Source organism: Macrobrachium rosenbergii, chromosome 44 (genome assembly GCF_040412425.1).
Source record: "Macrobrachium rosenbergii isolate ZJJX-2024 chromosome 44, ASM4041242v1, whole genome shotgun sequence".
NCBI classification, from domain to species: Eukaryota; Metazoa; Arthropoda; class Malacostraca; order Decapoda; family Palaemonidae; genus Macrobrachium; species Macrobrachium rosenbergii.
In genome coordinates this window covers 24,213,004-24,239,527 of record NC_089784.1, presented here as the reverse complement: position 1 = coordinate 24,239,527, position 26,524 = coordinate 24,213,004, and the positions used below count along the sequence as shown (strand labels likewise).

The 26,524-nt window shown below is 35.7% G+C and overlaps 1 protein-coding gene across 8 annotated transcripts in view; it reads right to left on the bottom strand.

The window, feature by feature from the left end:
* The window catches only part of retm (real-time), a 262,293-nt gene that overhangs the window by 125,866 nt on the left and 109,903 nt on the right, over positions 1 to 26,524 (bottom strand). The window contains exon 1 of one of the 8 annotated variants that reach the window (XM_067088034.1): positions 16,274 to 16,328. The exons of 6 other annotated variants lie outside the window; for them this stretch is intronic. The gene's annotated coding sequence lies outside the window, so the exon portion shown is untranslated. Of the gene's footprint in view, positions 1 to 16,273; positions 16,329 to 26,524 lie in introns of those variants that run through there. One more of the 8 variants, XM_067088032.1, reaches the window with a different exon arrangement.

Below are 26,524 nucleotides of genomic sequence, written 5' to 3'. Positions count from 1 at the left end.
AGTATTTAAAATCCCCGTCGGAGCGACCTGACATTTAAGTGCCCATATATAAAGTTCCGAGTTCATTTTTAATATAATATTGATTCTTTATATATCAATTTATTCAAGCTATACCCTCTGTAATTTACGTAATCTCTCTGCTGTTTTCAATAATAACCTGCCATACTTTATACATATGTTTTCAATAACATCTTGAGTTAATTCAGTTGTATGTGTTATTTTAAATACAGTCTCAGTTACTCAGACTCATTTGCGGAGTTCCTTTGAAAATGTTTCAGTTGCCTTAAATCGTAAATTGTATCAAAACCTTCAATCCTACCCCAGTTAACTGTAAATAATGATAATTAATCTAAATACTTCGTTGCAGACATCGCAAAACGCCACTGTATTTTTACTGAAATCGTGCTGGCATGATCAAGTATAATTTACGCATTTAACTGGGTCCCACCAGTTTCACGCTAATGGCTAAACGCTCCATGCTCCATGAGTGCAATCAAAATTTCTCTCTCTCTCTCTCCTTTCTCTCTCTGTCAATTTATAGAAACGAAAAAAATATAGGCGCTCGTACAGTTTCACTAATCAGTGTAAACGTAAATATATATAAACATTTACAAGGAGACGCATGGGAGTGACGTTTCACCTTACAATTTAGCCACTTGTCAGGTGAGCAACAACAAGAAATATTTCAAGTTAACCGCTACAAAATCTACAGTAAACATTACTTCTGAAAAGAAGGATGCAATAGGAGACAATATAAGCAGAATCATGTACTGTTCGTTAGTCGTTAAACCGTATGAGACACCCTATCGAAAACCTCTTGAAACGCATAGCGTTCGAGTTCTATTGAATCACAACACAACAGTTGTAACTGATGCCCAGAAATGCCAAGGGAACACGAACTCGGCGAAGCACGAAACAACATCTCGAGGCCATAGCCAACCTTGACCTCAGCCATGTGACCAGGCTGCAGAACAATTAGGGCCAAAGAGATCGACGAAAGCCGGTGCACGACCATGGGCATTTAGGAAAGCTTTGGCGTCTAGGACACAGGGGTTATGCAGCATGGCGTGACGACAACAACGCATCTAAGAAAAAGCTACCCGAATGCGTGTTTGATAAGAGGGGCTTAATTTATCGAATTCATTTTGATGCCGACCAAGGACAGCCACTAGAAAAGGAGAGAGAGAGAGAGAGAGAGAGAGAGAGAGAGAGAGAGAGAGAGAGAGAGAGAGAGAGAGAGAGAGAGAGATATAAGAACCCATAGGAAATTGGAGATTATAACCCATATAATAAACCTCAAAACTTTTATCACCACCGATCCTAAAATTATTTATCACTCATAAAATTAAAAATTGCTAACCAGCATCAGTTCTCTGAAAAAAAAATCTATTCAGTCAAATGGAGCTGGAACACGACACTGCAGCTTTCAAGGTTAAAAAAATACTAATTAAAATCCTGCATAATGAAGTCACAGTTGGACGCTTGATATTCGTACAAAGCGAACGCAGATACTGTTAATGAATTGCCATCCTGTGAAATAACGTGTAAATTAACATACCATGGGACTGTATATATCAGTTTTCATAATTCATTAATTAAAAAATATAATGAGGACCATCTTAACCACGCAGTATGCTTAAAATCTATATCACACAACACATGAATCAACTGACTCATCATTTTTCACAAAAATAAACATTAAACAAATATGCATAAAATAAATACGTCCGACCAAAGCTACATAGCATTTACAAGTCAAGATAAGACTCAGCAGTTTGTTTGAATATAAATTCAAAGTAACCTGACCACAAACATTTGGGAATACGCATAGCATCATTTTCACCAAACATCTGCATGTACAGAATAGCAATAAATTCCACGCATTGCTTACTTAACTTTATCAACAACACTACCATCTTCATATTGCATCACGAACATCATCGCTTTCAGATGAATGTGATACTGATAATAAACAGAAATCCATTTTGATTCTATTGACAAAAGTAGTACATGGCCGTGCAGTGGGCTCGCTCGCTCTCTCTCTCTCTCTCTCTCTCTCTCTCTCTCTCTCTCTCTCTCTCTCTCTCTCTCTCTCTCTCTCTAGTGCCACAAAGTTCCCCAGGAGACAATAAAGGCATCATCTAGCCTCGTAAAGCTGCACTGGTTACTCTCGAGGGCCTTTAGTAATTTCGTCACTCTGAGCCTCTCTTATCTCAGCACTGCAGGGCATGATTATGCGCAGGAAGGGATGTTCCTGTTTGCACAGGATGACCATTTAGATTTGAGTCATTTCTTTTCTGCATGACTTCTTTTTCATTTTTATCAGCTTCATATAAATATGGTTTCGCTTACTTTATAACTTTTACTGCCGTCAATAGCAGACCATATACAGTATTTATTTATTTCTTATTATAACTGAACATTGCGTCGTTTGCCCATACATAGGGTGGATCCAGAGGAAAACAAGAGACTTTCATCGTCATATGTTTCTTTAACTGCTGAATTGGGGAAGAACCACCTTTGCAAAAACTTTCTGCAACATTAGCAGCTTCATATATCTACAGTACACTGAAGGGCCGTGCGCATTACGTCGACTCCATACACACTGTCATTCACCCTTATCTAGCAGGCACTTTCGCTTTTCCAGGACACTATGGCCCTTCCATTCCATTACGTCTTCCACGCCATCTATTCAGAACTGCCTAGGTCTTCCTCTCCTCGTCCCTCCTAGCACTTCCGAATTATTCACTCCTTTCACCATTAACAGTCCTGCATTCTTCCCATGCGACCAAGCTACAAGCTATCTTGAAACACCCGGATCCATCCATTCACCAGTGCCATCCTTTTATCAATTCTATGTATCTCCACACTTCACCCCCTTTTAATTCCTCTCACGCTACATAGGCAACGTGGACTGATTTCAAATACATCACAACAAATAACTCACACTGAACAAAGTATTTATACGTACAGAATGGAAAGAGGTACGTCAAAATAAACTATGCAAACCTTGTTTAATGATGCCACTCATTTCACTTTGCTCTGGACTCCCACTGCAGTATAAGGTCACAAAATTTTGGTTTAACATGGGGGAGGAAATGCTTAACTTGATAATTACGTAAAAACATTCTCTCTCTCTTTGTGTGTGTGTGTGTGTGTGCTTGTGTGAGCACCCCAAAACAGTTCTAAAGGTGCTTAAATATTTCCCAAAGCGCAAAAAAATCATGAGCTTTTAATCACTGCTTTTAATCGCCTGTCAACACATAAACCTCTTATGAGCCACATGAAAGTACTTAGCATATCTCTGTCGTCGTCATGCAATAAGTCTTATACTAACATGGAGGTGGTAAGCACAAACATACAAACACACCCACACAATATATGTAATATATATATGTATATATATGTATATACTGTGTGTATATATATATATATACATATATATATATATATATATATATATATATATATATATATATATATATATATATATATATATATATAGCTTGTGTGTGTTTGAAAAAAATTGAATAAGTTGTATAAAACATTCATACGAAGCATGTACGTTGATTAAACTTAATCTAAATGAAAACTGAAGATCACTTTAAAAGCTCAACAACCTTAAGATACAAAATTTAAATCTACTCACATAATCAAAAAAGGGCAGAATTTCGAAAGACGGCACTGAGAAATGCCAACCATTGACAAGGTGATTTAGAAAGCAAAGCACATGAGCAAACACTCGGCCGGCAAACCATTCACGGCAAAAGGATAGACGTCATTTTATTAGTCAGTTCCTCGAACTGGAGCAACAGTGAACACAACAGAAAATTGAAAAATTAATTCCAGGGATACCGGAATCTGCAAGGTTGCTGGAACTGAATCTATTCTTGTCAGGCTCTCATGACTGAAGTAAAATATAAACATTCAGAAGAAATTACATTCTACGTCAATTATATTTCCCTATTTCATGAAATTTTTATTGTAATCTCTGACAACTTCTACGAATTGTGAACAATAATACCACTGACTGGGATGATGTCATATACTGTAGCTTCGGCACTGGTTAGTAGTTATCTTGTTAACTGAAGTGAATTTTTATAAATTAAGTATGGCCTTTATATTCCCAAAGTAAACAAAATATGTTTATGCATTCACATTCATATATGAATATACAGTACGTGTGTGTAAACAAAAAACTGTTAATATAAAACAGTGTTTAGAGAAATATACTAATTTACGATATTTGCCAGTCAAAAAGAGGGCAAATCATTACCAAAAAAAAAAAAAAAAAAAAAAAAAAATCCTTTTATAAACTTCAAAGAAAACTCCAACTAGCATCCGTGAACAACACTCCATTCCTAAAGAAAATCGAATGATCCTAACAGCATTTCCACTTCGAAAACTTTCCGTCGTTCTATCCAAACATCCTTTAACATAAACACGAGAGTGCTGCCTATAGCAACAACCCTTGAAGCTCAAGACTGATCGACGGCCAAAACTGTGAGAGAAAGAGAAGCATTTCTTCTACTTTTTCAGCGGGAGGTGTGTGTGTGTGTATGTATCTATGTGTGTGTGTGTGTGTCTGTGTGTGTACATATATATATATATATATATACATAAAATATAAAAACGCACAAACACACTATATAAATATATATATATATATATATATATATATATATATATATATATATATATATATATATATACATACATACACACACACACACACGTGTGTATTATAATTATTATTATTATTTTAAAGAAACTGAGGCGTGTGGAAGTTAAAATGAAGCTGGGATTAAAACAGCATATTATCCATGTTACACAAGGGTCGTCATGGTGGGGGCGACAAATATCCTACGCAGGCAGTGAGTTGCCAAGGTAACCTCCCACCATTTGTCAGCTTTTGTAGAAAAACAAGATACCGAGCTCTTGGAAACGATCTCCTCTTGACCGATAACTAAGTGAACGCTTTATCAACAATTCACTCGCAGTAAATGAAAAGGAAAGGATATGTCCCGCTCCCTTTCAAACATCCTGGATACTGTTTATGTAATATCTATAAATGATAACATAAAAGTTATTCGGGTTTATTTTTAATGCTCAATACTGTCTGTGGTGTTTTTAAGACCTACTTACGGAGTTTAAATACATTCTGTATACCGGATGATGTTTTACTTTCTGACCTTTTTATTTTGTTTCCCTATGTAATAACCACTAGGTTCATTTATGTTCAGGTTTGAGTTTTTCGACCAAATAGACAGCTGCTCTCATTAAAAACAATGCACAACTAAACTAAACATAAAATCATGTGATGCCTTTACATAAACATAAATAAATAAATACAGAAGTTGACTGAATTAAGATGACCATCTAGAATATTTCAGGACCTTTAGGAAAAGCGAGCAAGAAAATGGCCTGATGCCCAGTAATGCAAAGTACAGTAGGAAAACGAAACACTGGCAGGAATAATACAATACTAATACACAAACGCATTGTTCACCCTCTTTAGTATGCTTAACTGCACTGAAGTCCTCCACTCCCATTGCCATTTCCTCTCCGACGCAAACAGGTAATGAGTAAAGAAACCAACCCAAAAGGGACTGTAATGGTCCAATTTGCCACAGTCAATTACAGGCCGAAGGTGGGCGACCCAAAACAATTGATTTTACAGGGTTTCAACCAATCACAATGCAGTACATTTTACGAACTTATTTCCGAACAAGCACGACTGCGTCATGATTTTTTTGGCCAAGCAACCGCAGCCCATTCTGTCATTTCCTCCGCCTTATGAATTTTCCTCAGCATCAGCCAATCTGCGAGCGACTTATACTCAGCGACACTTGGTGCGACCCCTGAACGAGCTATTCATGAAAGAGCTATTTAATATCGCGAGGGTCCCGTATACCCATTGGGACAATTTGTCAGGTTAATGGAACACGGTCGCGAGGGAACCAACCCCGGGATTGAATGGCAATGAGGGAACGCTGGAATGAAACACCAGATGAAGGAGAGAGGGGGACAGGCAACAGGATAACCAGGGGGATGCTGGAACGGAGCGACGATGGAAAGGGAAAGGTGAATGTCACGCGGCGAAGACAAGTGGAAATGCTGGAGCGATGAAAGGGAAGGTGAAATTTCACACGGCAAAGGCAAATGGAGAAGGAACAAGTATGTCAGGCATGTTGCTATTAGAATGTAATGATTCAGCATCAAGGGATGTGAGAGTGGGGCATTAGGAACAGTAAACTAAACTGGAAATTTGCAATAGGGACAACATGCAGGACATTCAAGAACGTATAAAATAGTAGGAAGAGAAAAAGCAAAAGCGGAAAATACGGAAGAATGAATCAATCAAAAATGAAAATAAAAGCAGAAGAAAATGGCTGGTGCTGACGAAGTGACTGAAAAGAAAAGGATTAGAGGTCATTCCGAATAACATGAACAATTACGCAGTAAACACTACTAAAAGAAAAATATCTACATACGGTTGAGAGAATGATTATAAAATTATACACTCACACAAATTTCCTTTATCACAGGAAACACAAGAAAAAAAGCTACACTGGGCCACAAAAAGACCTTCCTTTCACAGCAATACCTCTAATGCCTTATTCCGTTCACATCAGAACGACGTTGTCAGCAGGCTGAAAATTCTCTTATATCCCGACGAAGTGGCTTTTTTTGCAGAAGAATTTAACACACAAGGAAAAACTCTCTTTGCAAGAATCTAAACTCAAGGTGGGGAACAGCGATGCAACAAGTAGCTTCCATTAAGCCTTACAAAAGTGACTCATTTTGAGCAATTTCCCCTTCCTCCCAGGTAGCTTCTCTCTCTCTCTCTCTCTCTCTCTCTCTCTCTCTCTCTCTCTCTCTCTCTCTCTCTCTCTCTTTTAACCACACCCATTACAGATCTTCTTTGTCAAAAACAAAATTGGCTATATTCAATATTAACGGTTCAATTACCACATTAGGGTAATTAACCAAAGTATAAAAAATTCTAGAATTCATTACAACGGATGAGCGACTTCTATTTGACACAATAATTAAAAAAACAAACTTCTCTCTCTCTCTCTCCTCTCTAGCTCTCTCTCTCTCTCTCTCTCTCTACATGTAGAAATATATTAAACCATAACAGTATGTTCCTACACTAATGGCTGTCCGTGTATAAAACAAATAAGTATCTCTCATACAGGCAATATATACATATAATATGTGTGTGTGTATATATATATATATATATATATATATATATATATATATATATATATATATATATATATATATATATATATATATATATATATATATATATATATATATATATACACACACACACACACAAACAGAAGTACCTCGAGAGAAAAACAAAGAAATATTGCTGCCACATTCATACTTTACCTACCTGAATCGTGGATGAAGTATTTTACAGCAAACACCTACAACATTAAAGGCTTCATAAACCCACCCAGATGGTCATAATAAAATGAAACCAGGACAACAGTGACCCATACAACGGTAATCTGACAGACGCAACTCCGGGAATAGAATCCGTAATCCCTTAAACCAGGATAAATTCACAGCTGAGAATTTTGGAGAGCAAAGACCGCCAGCTTTGTAACTCCAGCCTTCCTATTTCGACATAACCTTAAAGGTACCGTACCTTTACGCCTCCGCTGAATAACGCCCACACTAATGGCGTCTCACATCTGCACTAATGATGCCTACTGCCTCAATACTATTTCCTTACAAAGCCTACATATATAGCGTAAGCACTGACTTCCAGTGACATCTAATACAGGGAAGTAATGGTGTCACACAGCTAATGACTCACACCAGTGACATCTCAAATAAGTATTAATGCAAACTAAAAGACACGAGACATTAATTGCTGTTCATGTCACTCATACAAATAAGATCGATTACAAAACAAAAGGCTTCCAATAAGGGAAAAGGACAGGACAAGAAGACATAAATTTATAAACTATATCGTGAAAGACAGGACCTCTCTTAAGACATGTAGATTACATACAAATCCGAAACACGCATCAAGCCATAAACTTTTATTTTAAAAAAATTCATAAACAAATAATTTCTTAATGAATATATGACGCATTTACGGTCATGCATAAGCGGGTTGAAGTTCATAAGTTTCAGATCTTGGAATACCGTCCACTCAGTGAATTATAAATTCCCCTCATTAAATAACGCTCGTATAAGAACACTTGAGAATCAAGTCTCTCAGGTAAGCGAACCTTAAGCACCAATTCTGGCGCCCAGTCAAAAGGGAGGTTTCAACAACGTAAATAAAAAGAATAAACAATAAACATTTGGTGAAGGCTGGGTGGTTGCTCAGTGACCCCAATATCTCATTAGTGTAGCAACAAACTGTATTAACGCCGAGGAAAGCAGAGAGTGCGTATAATCATTTGACCAGTTTTACTCGTTACAATAATTCATTCCGCTTCATACTGACCAAAACAGTGAATTATTTACTTGGTAGTTAGTGGACTGTGGTGGGGCGCAAGCTCACGTCCAGGTGAGGAAGGCTATGAGTCTACAGTATTCCGATTCCAAAATAGACATGCTGAGAACAGAAAGGCTCAAATCCTCTGGAGCAATTCCATCTCAAAGGAAAGAGGAACAGGCGAATATTCAATATAGGTACTAGGAAGTGGAATTCTTGCACGGCTTTTCATTTAACTTTAATAAACAAATTTACCGTCAATATTGTAGGTAAATGACAACACATCGATTTCCCGACATTATTACTGAAGTCTACTTTACGTAAAGGCTTCTTCGACTACGGCCATAATGTTAGGTTACGAGAGAGAATAAGTTGTGAGCGTGTTTGACACAAGAAAATTGACATATAAAAGCATGAAGAGATGAATTGCCATCATTAAGATGCGTGGTTCTCTTCATATGAGACTTCTTAAGCAGTGATGACACTTTCAATATCCAGAGTGGCTCTTTACCTAAACTTTAGACCAATGACTGCTGTCATTACTGGAAAGACAGCTTTTTTTTCCATTAATATCAAAGAGAAGAAGACAGCTTTAAAGGAAATTGCTGTTTATCAAGGCAGCAGCCAGGTCTCAGATGCTTTGATGAAAAAAGAAAAATAAAATGGAGGAATAAGAAACGAAGCAAAAACATGCAAACCCATTTCCTCTTTACAAAACTCAAAACTTATAAAAAAAAATTTCTTTAATTTAATTTCATTTTACTATTTGTTTAAGGGGAAAGTGGGGTAATATCCATTAAAGAATAAATTTATTATATAACGTTCAGAACCATACAATCAGTATCAGTGGACATGTCATTATGTCGTTTATATTCTACGACATGGAAATGCTAAGAGCATATCTTGTTCATAAAAAGAACCAACTAAACAAGTAAATCTACTTAAGCCTTAGATAAAGTTTATCTGTAAGTGTTTCTCCTTATTCTTCTGTACAAAAACACTTTAAGCTCACTGCTTAAGTGAAACTACATTAACTCTGTTTACTTTTTTCCTAGATGAATCACACAGAGGAAGTGACTCACTAATATTGACAATAATAACGTACCTTACTTTATTTTATCACTACCACCAAAACGAGATTAAATGATTAAAAGTATACCTCCTTAAGATGTTCACACTAATGAACATGCAAGAGTAAAGTCTAGATATTATATACAGGTCCATACGTGGAACACCAATATCATCATGGTACCTAAGCGCAAACATCATCCTTCTTACCCGTTTCAATATCTCTCCCTGTCCCCAGGTGAAGATGACCCATAATATATATATATATATATATATATATATATATATATATATATATATATATATATATATATATAAGTATACACACACACACATATATATACAGTGTGGATTTGCAAGTTCTGATCAGTGGCGGACTACACCAGTCAAAGGCAGATAAGAGTAAAGTCTAGATATTATATACAGGTCCATACGTGGAACACCAATATCATCATGGTACCTAAGCGCAAACATCATCCTTCTTACCCGTTTCAATATCTCTCCCTGTTCCCAGGTGAAGATGACCCATAATATATATATATATATATATATATATATATATATATATATATATATATATATATATATATATATATATATATATATATATATATTACAGTATACACACACACACATATATATACAGTGTGGATTTGCAAGTTCTGATCAGTGGAGGAGGCGGACTACACCAGTCAAAGGCAGATATTCCTCTCCTGGCTCGAGTCCAGTTCACGCACTTATAATTGGTTTTCATCCCGCACGACAGATTAAGTCGCTTTCATTAAAAACCTTTTTAATAAGATCCTCATGAGACTACTACAAAAGAAAAAGTAAAAAACAAACAGCTCTAACTTTTATTTATATTTTTCTTTTAACTAAGGAGTGTGGTTACGAAAGCTAATCGAAAGGCAAAAACAAGACACGAAATGCTGTAGCACAATACAAATCCTATTTGTAATAAACTAACAATAATGCCAGTTCATCCATGCGCAGCGGTAATTAGATTAATTCTCACCGCGCATCAACATTACAAAAAATGCCAATAACAAACTGAGTGAAAACCCACTTAGAAGCAAAAATAAGGAACATGAAACCCATCAATTTCAATCCAAAATAAGAACGAGAATAAAAACACACATCGTCACCCGACCTTTCCACTTCTTACCACACAGCTATAAAATAAAGCTTCGTCGCTTTTTATTGGTACGGACCCAAAAAATCCTGGCCAAAGCCGTATTCCCCCGCCCCCCAACAACGCGTCACTTGCATGCCAGTAAGACAGTAAGAACTCACCACTGAGTATGACTGATCATAATAAAAGCTGGAATCTTCATGGAGCAAAACAATGTCGTTATTTACATATTTACATATGGAAGTAAATTAAGAATGGCTGTAAATAAAGTACTCTGTAAATACAGAACAGTATGCAGAAGTTACGAAACTGCTTAAGAAAAGCCTATTAAATTATTGAAAGAAAGCGAAATAAACACAAACAACCAACAAAAACACGTAGATGTAAAGATGTGTGCCTACACTGAAAAAAGAAACCCTCTAGATAACCTAGATATATATATATATATATATATATATATATATATATATATATATATATATATATATATATATATATATATATAAAGGAGAAACAGTGTATCAGTGTTCCCTGCTTCCCTATACTCAGAAACCTGACCATAGACGACAAACAAGAGACGGAAGGAGGTCAAGATGACTTGAATTGGTAATGAATTCACCACGGTATCACAGTCAGCTCTCTCTCTCTCTCTTTCTCTCTCTGCATTATTTACTTTGGGTACGAGCTGAAAGAGCATAAAAATTCACTCTCTTCATCTCTCTCTGCTTATACATACATGCATACACAGGCACACATATATCTATGTAATAAAGTGAATGTTTTCATGTTTGTTTGGATGCTATAAAAATCCGAACCCAATGACAGACCCAGACAAAAATTTGCACTCGGCCCCTAAGTCACCCCAGGAAGGTTTATAACTCAAAATCAATCCCCTAACCCGTGACACACATACAAACGCAGACAAAACAAATGAAACTTTCGTTTTTACCAGTACTGTTCACCTTTTCCTCAGTAACTTTATGGGAGTCACCAGTAGCTTGGGTGGAAAATCACCACCTTGTCTGTTGGTGACGTCATTAAAATCCTCCCACTGCAAACCCTAGAAAAATTAAACAGATGTGTTTGACTGTATTAGAATTACTTTCATTATACCATCAATTTTTTATCAGCCGAAAACGACTTCCCAATCCTCGCATGCGCAGTATCTGATACTTAAGCCCGACGTCAACATATACGGTATTTTCCTTTTTTTTATGCGTTCAAATGTGAATCTCCTCAGTAATTCGTTCATTTCTCCTTTGTTTTTACCTTCGGAATTCACTATAACGACCTGCTTTGTGACAATACGGTGACGTATTTCGTTATAAAGGCAGTTTAAATGAGGTCTAAAATTAATTGTGGGGTAGTTTGGCACCACCACCACCACGAACGACAACTTCACCATAGAGCTACCACCTCTACCAAACTCTCTCTCTCTCTCTCAAACAATCTGAAGCGGAATTTATCTATGAGGTTTTTAACTACTGAAGGTAAATTCATGCTTGCAATATTTCTCTTTTTATCTCTTTTTCTTTATCATTTATAAATTCCCTTTATGAATGGAGTTAAACATCAAGTCGTACTAAAAAAAACCTGAGAATGTTTGTCACTGCAAGTCAGTCATTCTCTCTCTCTCTCTCTCTCTCTCTCTCTCTCTCTCTCTCTCTCTCTCTCTCTCTCTCTCTCTCTCTCTCACCATTTTCATCAGATAAGTGCCAGAATATATGTATATATGTATATATCATGTTTATTTAAAGTTATGAATTCCAGACAGAATTATTAATGACAGGAAAGAAAAGTATTCTGAATGATAGTACACATACTTTACACGACAAAACAATTGAAAGGGGATGTAGGACAATTTTTCTGAGTTCTTCAAAGTTCTTTCGGGCAGCGCAGGGTTGGTCAGCTAGTACACACACACACACACACACACACACACACACACACACACACACACACACACACACACACACACACACACACACACACATATATATATATATATATATATATATATATATATATATATATATCGTGGTCAGGTCGGCAACGTGACCTCATTGTGATTATGGGACGCGGGTTCGTTTCACACTACTGGAGATCATAACTGATTCATATTTCTTGCACTTGGATCTAAGCCTTTGTAGTGACAAGAGTATCCAAAAAAGCGCGAAGAATTCGAGAAGTTACGAGGGCATTGTGGCTATTACAATTACATGTATGTATGTATGTATGTATGTGTATGTATGTATGTATGTATGTATGTATACACATCTATATACAGCCTATATGTATATATATACATACATACATATATAATTTTCCTGTCAATAAATCAATAACCCAAAGTATTTCCATACAGTAGGTACTGGGGTTTGGATACATTTTTGTGCAAAGCCCATTATTTTTCTTGTATTACAATGCTCTCAGTAGTACGACTCTTGAATACACAAATACTACAACTACTTCCTCTTTCATTGTAAATATTCTCAATTAGAATAATTTATTGTTATTACTATGTAACCTAATGTCCTAGCCTATAACAATAGTCATAATTATAATAGTATATGTCATTTCAAGGCTCTGGGAGGAAGGAAAGGGTGAACTTAAAGTTTCAGAATTCAAGGTTAGCATAAGTTTAAAAGAAAAAAAAAGGCCATATGAAAGATGCAAGATTGCGGGGATTTTATATATAAGTTCTTACTGCAGAGGGCTCATCTTTTGATTCAGTAATTAAAAGGATGAAAGTTGCAGCGACTGAAGACTATATAAACTAATTAATAATAATAATAATAATAATAATAATAATAATAATAATAATAATAATAATATGTAGCTTCCCATGATCCACCTACACGAGGTTAGACATTTAAGGTAAACTCGATTGTGACGACATCCACACCTGAGCAACACATGTGAGCGCACTTATGCAGCTGCACTGCGCACGTAATACCTTCAAAAGACCGGAGAGCAATATTATCCTCAAAAATGAAAATATTCGGAGACATATAAATATCAAAGGCTTTAATAAAAAATACCACTGCATTATAAATTATAATGAAAATGACACAATTACATAATACCTGAAGCTGACGGCAACATCACCAGATCTGAATTTACATTAAAGTCTATTCTTTTATATAATTTTCTTCTCTGTAGATGTAAGATCAAGAAATCAACATATATATATCTATATATATTCAGTCAAAGAACACACCAAGATAATGAACATTAAACCTTTTAAAAGATGAAATCTTGTCCTCATAGTGTCACATGACTCAACAGTATTCTGCAAATCGAAAACGTATTACGGAAACCTTTTTTTTAGTTTTGCTTTCAATGAATAATCAAATTGCCATTTAATACAATGATGAATTTATTACATGGCAATTTAATAAATTCATCATTAAGGCTAAAGGTGTCAGCAGAAGAAATACAGAATGCATAAAAAATTCTCAAGGAGCTTTCTCCCAACAGAAAACACGCAATGCCAGTGTTAAAATGAAAGAAGGGAAAATATATCTTGAATATCAAAATATATAAGAATAAATATGGAGAAAGACATAAAATGTAATCGTGAATATGTACGGAGAAATCTTTTATTACCTCAAAAACAAAATTGGAAAATTTTCATTAAAAATTTTGCATTAAAAATGACTGAAAATTTACAGAAAAAAAGTACATTCTAAGAAATAACCAGAAGATTTCCCTACAAGTGACCTCTGACCTTCACAGCCTTCTTTTGACTTTCTAAAAACGTTCCCTCCACGTTCCCAGCAGCGCTACTTTCTCTCCTTTTTTTTCCTAAAATAAAAGTCTTTCATTTCCCCTTTCCGACACAATGTCATTCATTTTTTCGATCAGAGTTGGGATAGTATTACTGCGGTCTAGAGAATGGAACTTTAATCTCAAGCCCTTGGTATCACCTCCAAAATGTCTTATCTTTTACATCTATTATTTCCCCAAAATGTCTTTCTCCACCCTTTTATTTAATTTCTCTTCATCAAATCCCTATAATTGTGGGCTCTGCATTTTCATTTTGACATTTATATGCTTTTATTCACATTTTCCAGATTCGTTCTTCCAACTTACATTTAACGCAAGCATAATGAATGCTCAGTTTTCGTTTAAATTCCTTTCATTCACGATCTTCATTCTTCGTCTGAGAGCGAGATTAATTTCCTTTCATCTTACCCAGACCAGAAAGATACCCGCGACCTGCTTTGTCGCAGCCACAGCACTAAAAGCGCGCCATCTATTAAGGCAATTCCATTTGGAGCGTCTTCTATTTGGGTGAATACCTTGGGCGTCTTTTATTAGAACGAATCCATCTGGAGTAAACTCAATTCGCGGCCGTAAGATGTTGCGGTTAAGGACCCAGCTGTCGTCAAGGCTCTTCCATTAGGAAAAGATTGAATGAAAAAGACGTTAAAGCACAATGCCTTGCAAAAGGCTATTTCAAAATAGCTAATTCTGCTAAGCGGTGATGCTAATCTTTTATGGGTTACGATGAAAGATATACATTTGGTCTTGTAAATTCTGGCTAGTGATGTTTGTAAAAAAAATTTTGACTTCTAAAGAACATATATTCACCTATGCTTTTGATTTATCACTTTCAGTGACATTTCTTTATGTTTTAGATCAAAACACTACAACAAAAAGACCTCATGATATTTTAAGATTCTATCATCAAAATAATTTACAGCAAATTTATCATTTAGATATGAAAACATTTCATTTCTTAGGTCGAAACATTTCAAAAACATTTCTGAATCTTTTGAATTGAAAACTCAAAACAAAACACGCATTTGCAAAATAAAACAAAATTACTAGAAAAATGCATTCAGTGGTAAAGATATAACACATCCAAATTCCTTCCCTCTCCCTTCTAAAAAAATGAAAGCATACTATTCTAGTGGCACCTGCGTAGCCTCAATCAAGGCATATAAAGTCCCATTTTCTGGTTACACCGTCAAGGTTATTGAAGGTAAATGTTTGCCAAGAAACAGCCGTTCCCTTTATACCAAGCGCGTGTGTGTACTCTCTCTCTCTCTCTCTCTCTCTCTCTCTCTCTCTCTCTCTCTCTCTCTCTCTCTCTCTCTCTCTTCTAAAGCAGGCAACGCTTCGAATCTCGCCGGTGGCGAAGGACTTGTCAATTATAATTCCCCAAGGGTGCAAGTTATTCCCGAGGTAGAGTGAACTGGATATTAAAAGATATCCAATGTTGATGATATTAACCACCAAAATTCAAGACGGGGAAAGTTTAACATCATTCGCTGTTATTAACTTCGAAGAAACTGCTGCATACTCAAGACACCGACAAAAATAAGCGTCGCAGTCCGGATGGAAATCTCACGAATTTTATTTACATTCTGAGTTACATTTTGATCACAGTTACTTTTGGAGTTCCGTCTTTATAATAATTACAGAGTAATAAAGTGGAATTTCATTTCAGTCAGCGAGTAGAGAATGAAACAAAAACTATAAAAAATAAATCAAATATGTTACATCTTGTGGCGATGCTCCAAAGTAAAAAATTATATTTACGCAAATATTTAATAGATATATGATGAGAGGATAATTAATTCTGTACTTACAGTAGACCCCCTACTATACACATCCTTGACATCTTTACCACAACTTCGTGCAGACCCTTACCTGAAAAAGAAAAATATATATAAATCTTAAAGGAAAAAATCGGATAGTACCTTTACAAATAAAACTAATCAAATGCAAAAGAAACTGATTAACAATTCTATCAACAAAATGACAGAGGTAAACACACACTACATACCACCAAAATACTGTAAACTAAATGTAAATGCCATAAATAATAATAAATTACTAATAACTTTATAAAAGTAAAATTATTTCTAGAGTAAAAAATAATAAACTCAATGTCAGGTATATATATATATATATATATATATATATATATATATTTATGACTCACATCAGGATCGAACCCAGGTCTTTCAAATGAAAGACCAGAGCGCTGCCAACCAGGCCACAGACCTGGGTTCGATCCTGATGGGAGCCAGAAATTTATTTCTGTTCCATACGTAATTGCGTTGATACTTCTAATAGATAGATAGATAGATAGATAGATAGATAGATAGACAGATAGGTACACATGTATATATGAGAGAGAGAGAGAGAGAGAGAGAGAGAGAGAGAGAGAGAGAGAGAGAGAGAGAGCGCATACGCTACTGACAGTTGACTCAAGTACTGGGACGCTGATCATGAAATATGCATGAGAGACCCTCTGCAGTGGGAGTAGTAATGCATTTAATATATCCCGGTACGCCACGCACAGTCCAATAATCCGTATCACTTTTATTTCATTCACTTTCACCTCTTCCTCTTCCTCCTTCTCTCGCTAGTTGCATATATACGTATTATTCCTTCATTGCATTTCATACGTATACGTATTTGAGTTCCACATTCACCAAAGTCGTTAAATAACCATCAAAATGAACACAATCTAAAACAGTTTGAACTCCATTCAGATGATTATCACGACCACGAATGTCATCATTACCATGATTTCGTTGCTTCATTCTGAAGCTTATCACACCAACCGAATTTTCGTAATTGAAAAACGCTGTCCCTCCATTCACAAATATGGCAATATTAAACATACAATCTCAAATTCATAAAAAAATTGTTTACACAGCAGCTCCCCCCACTCCCCCCCTGGGGTAAGAAAATAAACCCATCAAAATAACAACAACGCATAATTAATACAAAAAGAACGAAAGAAAGAAATAAAACAGACCCCGTGGACACATCAAGTCCAGGAAGTGTTTCAGTGCAAAGTGAATTATACAGCCGACCGACAAGCGAGGTGAAGATACATTCAATTTGCGTTAGCCATTAGCTTCAAAGAGATTCTTCTTTTTCTTGCTTCTTTTCTTCCTTCTTTCTCTTCTTCCGTTTACTTTTGCTATTTTTTCTACATTCTATCCTCACTCCATGACAATTTCTTCTTCATCTTTTCCAGCTTCGTTCTCTTCTTCCTGTTCTTCCATACACTACTCATCATTCCTATCCTTCCTTTCGTTCTTTATTTTATTTGTATCCCCCCCCCCATCCTCCTCCTTCTCCTCCCTCTTATGATTTCTTTATACAATCGATGACATCAACATTGCACTGTCACTGGATAAACTGATCAATCAATCAGTTGTTCAAATTGACAGACTAGGAATGTTTGTTGTCATTCCCATTGCCCTTTCTCGAGGGAGAAGAAGGGCAGTCACCCTATATCATATCGAATCGGTGTTTGAACTCCAAGAACAAGACATTGAGGAGTAGGCTGACCTTGTCTTGTAAATGTTTCAACCAACAACGAATATAAAAGAAAAGTTGATTATTTGGTTTCCATTACTCAGTTATTTGAGATAAATGTTCATGTAAACAAAATCACTGCCTCAGGTATATTTAGATATTATATATACACAACATATATCATACATATAATTAAAATATATACAGTATGTGTACATATATATACATATATATAGTTATATGGACACATAAATATAAGCATATACATACATACAAACACACACACACACACACACACACACACATATATATATATATATATATATATATATATATATATATATATATATATATATATATATATATATATATATATATATATATATATATATATATATATATATAGATAGATAGGAAAAGACTTTTTCAAAGAAAATTAAGTAAAACAAAAGCACAAGTATCAAGAGCAAGCCTATTGTGTCTCATGTTTTTATGTACCAGGTCTGCATCATGTCGTCATTGCAGATCACAATGTGCGTTCATTCATCCTCCCTATTTTTCTTAGTAGTAAAATACAACAGACCTAAAATTGCCCAACAGCCCTGTACGATCACCCTAAAAACACCATCCATCCAATAAAATAAGACAGGCTTATTCTTCGAAAGCCATTCATTCCTTATCCATTTCTCGGCACTTTCAGACAACAGAGAGTGACACAAAGAGTACTTTCTGTCGCAGGTACATACTGGTGCACAATCGCCTTTCATACACAAGGTCATGGGATGATGACCGCCGTCAGGAAGGTAAAGACAAAGGGGGACTTCGGATATGATGTTCACCTACCAGACAGGCGTCCATTTCCAGCACTTTCCTTTCCATCAGCCTCAAGTAAGAAAAAAGAGAACAGGAAAATAAGAAAAGCAAATAAAAAAAAAGCACACGAAAAAACTTCGTCCAAAATCCCTTTTAAACGGACAGTTCATTTCTGAAGACAGGAAGCTGGACCTACCTTGAAAAGCTTGCACACACAAGAATAAAACCCAGACAGGGAAAGTAACATCATGATAAAAAAGAAAAAGAAAACCGAAACTTGCACTTCAGGTTTAAGAACTAAAAATGTGAAATTTGTACACACATTTTAATACATAAATACTAACGTTCCATATCCATATCTATGCAAGCAGCTAGAAAAGTGTGCTCAGGCGAGTAAAAGGGGACAAACAGGAAACGCAAAAGCAGACTGGATACCGGAAAAAGTAACTCTTTCCGGTATCCAGCTCGCTTTTGCGTTTCCTGTCTGTCTCCTTTCACGCGTCTGAACACACTTTTCTAGCTACTTGCATACAGATGTTATTATATATATGTATGTATGTATACATATATATATATATATATATATATATATATATATATATATATATATATATATATATATATATATATATATATATATAATGTGTGTACATGTGCACGTGTGACTGTTTTTTTTACTGTGAAACAGTCACACACTTGCACATGTACACACAATACGAACAAAATCAACAAAAGAAAGCCATACATTTTGCCTGGTATTACTTAAGCCTTGGTCTTGGGTGAATAGAGAGGAAACAGATAAGTAATTTAAGTATTTAGATGATAAACACAAGTGGTGAATAACGATTTCCGCAGGATTACAAATGGCGATTACGTTGTTGGTCCTACGAAAACAGGACTCAATAAGTCATTCTTCTTGAGACATCATTTGCTCGTACCTAGGCCAAACATGACGCCACATAGTTGATGTACTCGTACTTATTAGAGAACAGATGGCAAAATTAGATTGTCTGTGCTGCCAGATTCCCAGTGATCCATGAAAGGCTCATATTCTTGGTCTGATTGATGAAGGCGAGCTCCAAAATCTTCCGTTTGTACAGACATCTGCTTCTGAATAACGGAAGCAGCCTCGATCCAATTAATTGTTTTGACAAAAATTCTTAAGCTCTCTGACCCATATCTTACCGTTTGGTTATACTGTAATCTTTGCGGGATCGATCTGCCAGTCTTCCCAATCTGAATTACAACTACAGTAATTGTATGATATTCCATAAGCACCGGAATCGATTTGTTTTTCAGTAAACTCCCGATAGCCGTAGAGTAATGTACATAAACGAGTTTCGGATTCGGTGTTCAGTCGACTTTTGGATGCTTTCAACGTAAATGTTTGTTGTTTGGGGGACCTTTAAATAATATTTCGTTTGCTTAACTGATGCCTAGAAAAGAGCGAATGACATTTTTCCCCATTCAGTTTTGAATTCAACGCTTGGAACTACCGCATTTAGCCAACTGAAAATAAATTAACATCTCCCACGTTACTGTTGCACAATTCTAACACTAAAGTCCCTTTCCAAGGCCATCTCCACAAGATTCTGTACATTCTTATGTTTTGCTCAAGTACATCAATACCTACCAACAACGCCGTCTCTTTCACTGACATCTACCTTTCCATTCAAATACATCTACCTTTCCATTCAAATACTTAGCGCAACCAATTTTTAAATTTTTTTTAACCAAGCCATAAAGGATCCAGACTCTACCACAATAATTTTCTTGCATTCCCATTCTTTTGAAACACACGTGTATGTATGTATGTATATATGTATATGCACACACATCTTTTATGCATCTTGACCGCTGCTCCCTTTCGCCTTTGCCTTTAACGATGGAGCGATAAGTTTTTACTTCACGCCATGTGTTCTGCAACCGACCGTGACTCTCTTTTCTAAAACAATAGCGCACGGAGAGTTGAGCAATTGGTTTCTGTCACGTTGCAGCCTCGCGGTCAAATGGGAAACCACCAAGAGAGCAGCAACCAGTACGGGTCAACATCAAGTCACACCAACTCGTCCGCTATTACTCGAGTTATCTTGGGATATAGTAACGAAAAAATAGCACCACCTACTTACCTGGCGATCTGCTTAATTATACTGCAGGTGCGACACACATTTCCATTGTATTTTATTTTCTTATTTTTGGTTTGAAAGAACCCTTAAAGATCACAAGAAATGGAAATATTTTCTTGAAATGGATCACATATTAAATACACACGCTAGCACACAAATTATATATATATATATATATATATATATATATATATATATATATATATATATATATATATATATATATATATATATATATATATATATATATATATATATATATATATTATATATATATAATCTATATATATACATATATATAACTATATATATGTATATGTATATATATATATATATATATATATATATATATATATATATATATATATATATATATATATATATATACAGACGTAATAAGATTAAAAGACTGCAATAATCCTACACGGTCGTTTACATTACATACAGATTCTCCTTACATTTTCTTTCTATCATAACCTTCATTATGTTTCTATTTTCGTCTTATTACATTCATGTGTATTCTATTCTATATAAGATTACTGTAGAAGTTGTACCAAAGCTATTGAATATTTCGACATATAGTAACCATACAACAAATACTAATACTGATATTACCAACTATATCAGAAATAACAATACCAGTAGTCGCGGAGAAGGTATGATGTAAAAGAAGCAAACGGAATAGGAGGCATAATCCAACACGAGGTATGAGTACATAATTAGATCCCGGTTGTCCCGGTTCCAAAATCCAAAGCAAAATTCTCTCTCTCTCTCTCTCTCTCTCTCTCTTTCTCTCTCTCTCTCTCTCTCTCTCTCTCTCTCTCTCTCTCTCTCTCTCAATCTTAAGCACAAGCCATAAATACATTATAAAGCCCGGAGGATCACCACTGAGTTGCTTCGTTAGTAAATGTCACCTGGGTCGTTCACCTCTATGATGGCAAGCAAATGACAACACCTGACATCACCTGACATCACCTACTCATCATTTTACCAAAAAAAAAAAAAAAACAGAGGCAATGAGGGCAAGGGGGTTTATTAATTGTTCTTAACATATTTTTCGAAATTTTCAAGATTATGAAGTTGAACATTTATTCTAAGATTTACTTTTTCCTAGGTAAATAAATATAAATAAAGAACTGCACCTCGACATAATTGTGGATTTTCATAAAATAAAAATCACGTTAAGGAACTGGGACTGTTGTGTGTAACCCCATACGATGGATCAATTTATAATGCAAACTGAAGCCACTACATTACTGGTACTCGACGCCTGGCTCTTCCACTTAAAATGTTCCATTCACTTCAGCATGGAATCAAACCTGAAATTCCAGCTTCTATCGATAAGGACAACGGCTGCCACCCTTCCCAATCCACGCTACGTGGCACCATCCTGTTAATGGTACGCAAGAATCATTCAAACTGCAGAACAGCTATCAACTGTTTGCCTTTCCTATTTATTTAATACGTCTTACTATTACTGCCGCAATGCAACGTTTCGGGTTTATCAGCCCCTGAGAGGCAATATCTATTACACCTATTACTTTTGCTGTTAAAGGTTAACTCCATACACGTTGGTTCAGTGACAATTAATGCCTCACTGCCTATAAAATCATGGTCACCATCACACTTCTCTAGTCCACAAAACCCAAAAGACACATAAATGCAAACAGAAGAGAGCAAAGTATTTCCCGCATAAAATAGCAAAAAGTGAATAATTCTACTGAGTACCCGGAAAAAGTCGGAGTACATCGACCGCCGATTTAAAAAGAAGAAAAAAAAGTTCCACGGAATGCGACACTCCGACTGTTGCTCGACTGATAGAATTAATACCTGAAATCCGGTACTATTTTTGTACTCATAAATTGCCAGAGGTCTCAAGATAAGTTCGGTCTTAGAGTAACTCTCTCAAACCTTTCGATCTGAGTAATACTAATCGTGAATAAGCTACTAAAATGCACAAAGAAATCCAGAAACAACGGCCCTTAGTCATGCCATTTACATGTTCCAGGAAGCAGCGCAACATTTATAGATAGCCCTTGTATAGCAATCCAGCACGAGGTGGTACACTGAACACAAAAGGAATTACCTAACAGGATCAAACTGGTGCAGGACCGCATTTACTCACCGCTGATTTTGTACACGAGGAAAATGCATGTCTACATGCTATTATTTCTCTGTTTATCAGAATATCCATCCAACTGGTACGTTAGGGAGGGCCTTGCTTTGAATGTTACTGAGACTCTGGGAACGGGTGAAAAACTGTATTAGGAGAGGATAAGTTGCGATTATGATTGTATATGGATGTGCAAGAGAAAAGAATAAGAGAGTGAGTCTCTCCGTGACTGAGTGAGTGTTGCAGAGTTTGAAGCGTTGCTGAAGTGTACTCTGTGTAGATGCATGGAGCGGTTATGTTTTTGAAGTGTTATGAAGAACCCATTCGTCAACAGAGCAACAGTAGAACTGCGTGCGTGACATAGACCGATGCATTTAATTATTTTCTCAGGAGCCACTATCTTTTAAGGGAACCGGGATATATATATATATATATATATATATATATATATATATATATATATATATATATATGTATATGTGTGTGTGTGTGTGTACTGTATGTATATACATACATTATATATATATATATATATATATATATATATATATATATATATATATGAATAGGTAACAAGTTCATTATATGTTACGAATCGCAAGCTGACCTACATTCACCTGCTTCGAGACCAGGAAGAGCAAGAGCAGGATCCTTGTTTATAAACATCTCCCGGAAAACCGGAACACTGAATTATGGTTAAATGCCTCGGCATTATGTTACCAGAGCAAGACCTGATTTCATTACAAGCATTCAATTTGGCTCTGCTTTGAGAGAGAGAGAGAGAGAGAGAGAGAGAGAGAGAGAGAGAGAGAGAGAGAGAGAGGAGTTTATATCAGCATCTCTCTCTCTCTCTCTCTATATATTTACATTTCAGCTTTCAGTTCGAAATGTCAATAACAAACAAACAAGGTACACGTTGAAAGGATCACTTCAATTTTACGTAGCGCTCAAATGTTCCATTTTAATTTTTCTTTCAGTAAAGGGTTTACATCCATGACGGATATGACCTGGAGATTGAAATTAAATACACGGAATGTCTCTCTCTCTCTCTCTCTCTCTCTCTCTCTCTCTCTCTCTCTCTCTCTCTCTCTCTCTATATATATATATATATATATATATATATATATATATATATATATATATATTATATATCATATTATATATATATAAAATCTATATGTACATACATATATAATCTATAATAATGCATATATATATATATATTATATATATATATATATATATATATATATATATATATATATATATATATATATATATATATATATATATATATATATATATATATATATATATATATATATATGAATCTTGACATGTTACGATGAAATATCTTTCCTTGTTACGTGTCGTTCCCGTGGATTTAGTCACTAATTTCCACAAATGATGGACAAAGGCTTTGAAGTGAATCTTTATACTATTTCCATATACTATATATATATATATATATATATATATATATATATATATATATATATATATATATATATATATATATATATATATATATATTTGTGTGTGTGTGTGTGTGTGTGTGTGTGTGTGTGTGTGTGTGTGTGTGTGTGTGTGTGTGTGTGTGTGTGTGTAATGAGTCCCTAATTATAGATTTTCCACCTGATAAGCAAAACAACAAAATCAAATCAACAATTCAAGTTTCGGAATGCGAAACCAATAAAGAGATCTCTCGAGCCCACACTAAAAGGGTGAATCTTTTATTCGAGATAAGCCGCGACGCAAAACCCACAGATACATTATATTCATCGATGCACTTCGCAATGCAGTTCAACACAAGACAACGTGGGAGATGCACAACTACCGTGATGACAGTCATTCTACATTATAAATGCCGGTAACCAATTCCTACGCATCACATGCTTGCAATGTCGATTACCTGTTCTTACCTGGGCCAGCACGTGACATGATTTTTAGGAAACCAGCGCACGTGGTGAATTTCCCCTATTCCCCTGATATAGGATGGAGGGTACGTTTCCCCTTTTACATCTAAGTCATTCATATTGTACAAACATCAATTAATGTTAATAAAATTCTGTTAATACCCACAGAAGCAGGGTAATGCATTACTATTTAAGAGATAGTAATGTACTGCCTTGTGCCCGTGCGTAATACCTCTCAAGAACACGATACGGAAAAGATCCAAAAAGGAAAACTAGTTTACTGTCATATCTTCTTGACACGACAAACTAGTTTCCTACATACATGATGAAAATAAGACTAAGGAGACTCAAATTTTGACAAAGATGACAAAAGGACATTAAAAAAATGCCAATTGGAAGAAATGACACCCCCAAAAGCAGGAGCAACGGCTGAATTAATCACTGTAATAAAAAAAATACTGGGTGTTCCTACAAAACATGTACATAGGAAATTTAATCAAGTGAAGAGTACAGCTCACATGGACTAACTGTGATCCAAATACGTAAGTAACTGTCCAAAGATATCTTCCCCCGATATGGAAATACTACTCTGGGCAAGGTCGTAAATCCCAAACATAACTGGAGGAGTTTCTCCTGAAAGGAATTCACGAAGCATCCTCACAGTGTTTCCTTGCTGGCAGGCCGAGTAATGTAGGATTGCGACAAAGATGCGATAGATTATTATTTGTTAATGGATGAATCATGGTGTTTTGACGAGGTCCGGATACAGAAGAGAACGGAGGACGATTTGTGTGTATGTGTGTGTGTGTGTGTGTCTTTGTTCAAGCAGAACGCAAGTCATAACGGAAATTTGAGTTTCAGTTAGCAATGAATTATTTCCTGTCGTTATGCTCGACTACTCCATTTAACGAGTTCTCATCCAAGGAAAGATAGGGGATGGGAGTGGAATTTATAGACAACAACACGAATTTTGATTCATATCTCCCATTATAAATGAAGGCATAAGATACCATAGAGAAATGAAATGGATACATTCTCTCAAGTTCATCACAAACAAAGAATGAAGTGGTTTGTCTCATTCCAAATCCGCTTACTCGGTTTGGTTAGCAGCAAGACTGGGGAAGAAGCAGGTACAGCTGAACTGAAAGAAATACAATATGGAGGCAAAAAAATTGATAATATCTCGGAGATTGTCTTGAGTTTTGAAAACATCCTCCTCCTCCGGCCCCCTATCTCTCTCGCTGTTATAATGTTGTAATGTTGGGAGCAACGAGGTACCTCGCATTTATGCAGGTACAACAACAACTTAGTGAACAGTGTATTTGTAGCTCTCTCTCTCTCTCTCTCTCTCTCTCTTTCCAGACAACCCTTCCCTAAGAAATTAGATCAACATACAAATGAACCAATTTTAAACGTTTATCAATGACACACCGACATAGCGAGCACTGAAATTGCCACACCATTCCAAATTGTGCGTGTATGAGAGAGAGAGAGAGAGAGAGAGAGAGAGAGAGAGAGAGAGAGAGAGAGAGAGAGAGAGGGGGTTAAGGGGTTGCCAGCTAACAATAAAGTTGTCCTTATAACTACTAAACA